The sequence below is a fragment of the Fukomys damarensis genome, unplaced genomic scaffold (assembly GCF_012274545.1).
Source record: "Fukomys damarensis isolate Sample0158 unplaced genomic scaffold, DMR_v1.0_HiC HiC_scaffold_2, whole genome shotgun sequence".
NCBI classification, from domain to species: domain Eukaryota; kingdom Metazoa; phylum Chordata; class Mammalia; order Rodentia; family Bathyergidae; genus Fukomys; species Fukomys damarensis.
In genome coordinates, this window is record NW_022900914.1 from 61,961,658 (window position 1) to 61,966,717 (window position 5,060).

The following is a 5,060-nucleotide window of genomic DNA, read 5'->3' on the forward strand; positions in this document are numbered from 1 at the left end:
TTTTTTTTTTTTTTTTTTTTTTTTTTTTTTTTTTTTTGGTTTTTTGAGACAGGGTCTCACTAAGTAGTTGAGACTGACCTGGAACTCACTATGTTAGCCCAGGCTGGTCTCGAGCTCACAGCGATCCTCCTGCCTCAGCCTCCCGAGTGCTGGGATTACAGGCGTGCTCCGCCACACCTGGTTTGCTGCTATTATTTTTGATTCTTCTCTAGTGACAGATGGGGAGCAGATATGTGGAGGCGGTAGTGGTGCAGTGTTCCAGATGCTTGGCCTGGGAGTCAGTGCTGCATTGTCCTTTTGACTGGGGTAGTTCCTGGCCGCTGTGGATTCCATCTCATCTCTTGGGGGAGTAGACGAGTGTGACTTCACAGAGGGTCAGACAGAAGATGGAAGCTATTACTATTTTCTTTGTTCAAACTTGGTAGTACTCCATACTCCTGAACAGTGTTTTAATCTTCACTGAAAACTTTTTTGGGGTGGGGGCTGGGGTCACATCCAGGGCTTTGCACAGAGTTGGTGCTCAGCAAGTGCCTGTCCTTGAAAGACTTGCTATGTCTGAGTGACTTGGATGGTGAAGCAGAGGACTTCAATACCTTCAGGCACAAATGCTACTTGTTAGGTATGGCTTCCTCCTCTGCCACTGGTTCCCCACTGCTTGTGTGCGTCACTTCTCGTTGGAATTAGGAAATGATAGCAGTAACCTTGTTTTTTTTCAAACCGTTTAATTATTCTTAAATGATTGGTCTCACTTTCCCATTACTAGTTTAAAAAAAATGCCTATACAGGACCCTAGCCATCCTTTCTGATGTTGCTTTCTTGTCTCCTCTGCACTGTGGCTGGAGGAGCTGTCACTTCCCCAAACATGACCTGATTTCTCCTTTGGAAACTTTTTGCTAGGGAGATGGCACCACTGAGCTATCCGGCCCAAAAATACATATGTTTTACAAAGGTAATTTTTCTGTTATACAGTAAGAATGCTTACAGCCAGTTCCATTCAGGGTGATGACCCTGCTGTGAGAGGGTGGGATTCTTCATCTGAGCCTCCCTTCATCCTTGCCTGATTGTGCAGTAGGTCCGGTCTTTTCTCATGCCCTTGATGTCACCTCAGACAGGTGGCCTGTGGTCTTTTCTTGCCCCCCCGACCAGCTTTCTGGTTTTGGCCTTCTCTGAGCCCATTCTGCTGGGCCCAGACAGAACTTCCATGAGATCATCCTCCTGGTTCCTTCTCAGGTCTCAGTGTAGTGGTTGTTTTTCTTAAACAGCCATTCACTCCTAGTCCATCTTTCTGTAGGTTCCAAAAATTTCAAATTTGAGAAAATTTGTTTATTTTTACAGGTGCTGATGTCAGTTGTCTTACTTGAGATAAATTTGACCTATATTTGAATGCAGTTTTTTAGTATAAAGTTATCCTGACTGTTGACAGGTTTGTATTCGACGCAGATTGTTTCCATCACCCAGTGAGCTCTTGCCTCCCTCAGTTCTGGTAATCCATGCTTTTGAAAACCCCTGTTCTAATTCTGAGACCACAGAGTAGTTGCCTGTTGCTGAATGTCACATAAATGGACATGGTCTCTTCTGGTGCCTGGGCTCTTTGACTCAGTATAAACATTTTTAACATGTGTTTGAGAAATTCACTTATGTGTATGAATGACCCATTTAAAAACCATTCTTGTGTTTTTATTATAGATGTAGACCATTATTTTGCCATTCTTTTTTCTGGTACCGGGGATTAGACTCAGAACCTTATACTTGCAAGGCAGGCAGGGTGCCACTGAGCTAAATCCCAGCCCCCCTTATCCTTTTTTGATGGACCTCCTGTTATTTCCAGTTCCTAGATATTAAGAGCAAAGGTGTGAGAAACATAAAATCTCTGTGGAAGCTTTTTTTAGTTCTTAGGCAGTCACCAAGGAGCAGAATTGCCTGCTTTCATTGTTGATGTTTATTTAACTCAAACTACCAGTTTCCACACTTGCATGATTTCACCCTCAACTAGCTGTGTGGAAGGGCTGCACCTGCCCCGCGTCCGGACACTGGTGGTGTTGCTTTTAAAAAAAAAAAAAAAAAAAAAAAAAAAAAAAAAAAAAAGAAAATGCAAATTTGTTTAGAAGTTGTCATTTTGTCTTTTCCTTTTTTCATCCTTCTTTTCCCACTTCCCTTTGTTTTACTCTTTTTTTGTATTCTTGTTTTTCTAGAATGTTTTATTATGTAAGTAAGGGTGTTGAAACTCACATCCTCGACTATACCATCTAGTGGTTTGTAATTTTAGATTGTCCAAGCTAATCTCAGAGCTTCTGAATTGACTACTGTATTTTTGTTGTCAGCCAAGAAAACTTTCTGTGAGGGTATTTTTGTCTGTTGATTTAATCAGATACTTTTCTATCTCAGTGTCCATGCAATTTGCTTTCTCATTTACTGATGACTTTTCATAGGCTCCTCCAGCGCCATACAAACTTCTCAGAGTTTATAAAGGAGGCCTTTGCAAGGAGATCTGAGCTCCATCAGGAGGCAGGGGATCAAGATGCCAATATAGATCCAGGTCTTCCTGTGCCTATTGCTCTGGGTCTCTGGTGAGAAACTGAACAGTTCCAAATCCCTGAGAGCAATATCTTTCTAGAATTAACATTATAACTTTAAAGTGCAATGAGAAATTATATGAGCCAAATATATGGTAATTTACAACAGCATTAGAGTCAGTATTTAAAATGACTTAATTCAACATTTAAAAGATAAAGTCTGTGTGTGTGCGTGTATGATCATTATCCATCTCTGATTGCAGGTGCCTGTGGGGACATTGTCATGACCCAGTCTCCAGGCTCCTTAGCTGTGTCTGCAGGATAGAGGATCACCATCAGCTGCAAGTCCAGCCAGAGTTTCTTATGATGGCCTGTGACTACTTATCCTGGCATTAGAAGCAACAAGCACAGTTTTCCATACTGCTTATCTACCAGACATCCACCAGGGAGTCTGGGGTCCCAGACAGGTTCAGAGGCAGTGGGTCTGGAACAAATTTCACTGTGACCATCACCAGCTTGCAGAGTGAGCACCATGTAGCAGAGTTAGAGTGCTCCTCCTGCAGTGAGTCAGCCTTAAATATAAACTTTCTCTCATGTTTCCTCCACATCCTTGGGCTTGACCACTTACTCCCTCTGCCTGAGAGACTGTCTTAATTTATGCAGGAGAAAGTCTGCAGAGCTTAGATGAAAGTTAGGGGGCACCATATCTCTTAGATGCTTTGCTTTAGGACAATATAGCATTAGATTCATATTCATTTTTTCTTTCAGGGTGAAGGCCCTAGGTTTCTTGGTTTATTTATTTATAATTACCATATTTTTAGCAGTACATGCTTGCAGTACACAGTGATCACATTTATCATGGAATTTTGTATGTGAATATTTATCCATCTTGATTCTTTTTTTTGCACTCTCCCCATCCCATCTCTCCTTTCTCCCTGCAAATCTTAATTCTCCTCCTCTGTTCCCCCTCATTTGGTTTTCTGAGATAGGGTTTTATTGTGTAGTTGAGACTGACCTGGAACTTACTATGTAGCCCAGGCTGGTTTCGAACTCACAGCGATCCTCCTGCTTCAGTTGCCCAAGTGCTGGGATTACAAGCTTGTGCCACAATGCCTGGATTCCTCCTCCTTTTTGAAAAAGCTCTATTTCCATTTTGTCTTTGAGTCTCTCTTTTTTAAATCCCTTTCCCTTTCTTCCTTCAATTTCATCTTGTTGTTATTCCCATTTGAAAAAGATATTTTTACTTTGTGTTATCTGTCCTTTATTTGACTCTTTATGTATATTTTGAGTTCTCACACCAGAGAAGCCACGTGACATTTAAGCTTGCATGTTTATTCCAATTAAGTTAAGGGTCTTGAGGTGCTTTGATATTCCTGCAAATGCCTCAAATGTATCCTTCTTTATGGCAGAGTGTATTCCCCTGTGTGTAAACACCACATTTTCTTTATTCAATTATCTAACGATATACATATAACTGGCTTCCTTGATTTAGCTATTATGAACTATGCTGATATAAACACGGGTATGTGTGTGTCACTGTGCTATGATGACTTTAACTCATTAGGAAAGATATTCCTTCTAGAATAATTTACCACAAACTCAGTGCCATAAAATAAGCATTATAAAGTTCATCACTTTCTAGTGCAGAACAAAATCAATGGACTAAAGTCAAAATATTGTCAGGTGAATTCCTTTGGATGCTGGAAGTGTGAATCTATTCCTTTTCTATTTCTAGAGTTTTCTCACACCTCTTGCCTGAAGGTCCTCTTGCTCCATGGACTTCAGAGTCTGCCGCATTTCATCTTTCTGAAATGTGTTCCTTAGCCTGCTTTCTCTATCTGCTCTCCCAATGTGGACACTGAGAAATACTACTTACCTCTACCGATGAATGTAATTTTGTGTTTAAGCAAAACTACCTACAAGTCTTCACAGCTCATGTTAACTAATAGAATTCCACTTTTGTTGTGTGGTGAGGGAGAACTTTGTGTCTCCATGGAAACAAGGTGCTGACCAATCCCATTAATGTGTTCTCTTCACGTCAAAATTCAGCTTCTGTTTGAGTCATACAGCTCCAGCAGGGCTCAAGAGTCTTATAAATCATAGGCAATCTTGAGTCCCCAGAAGCATCTTCAAGCTGTCTGTCTGGAAATGGTGCTCACTAAGTTTCTTGCTGTTTTGATGTCAATGACAGAGAGGCAAACATGTCCTTTGTTTCCTATGGAGGAATAGCTTATTTTGGCTGGTGTCAAGTGAAAGTACAGTAGCCTACCACTAAGAATTTAATATCTCACAAGGATATATATTGATTTTGGACACTATAAAGAGCCAATACTATATAAATTCAAAAAGAAAAGGAACATGCCCACCTTCCTCTAGCATCAAACAAGATAAAGAGACTCTGTGATGTTCCACATTAAAGAAAACATGTGTACAGGGGATATGACACCCCGGATCACTCTTCCCAGGTGCAGCCAGCTGTGGGGCTCAAGTCTGCTCAAGATGAGGGAAGGTGGACTACACGGAACTCCTGGGAATTCTCCAGGGAGC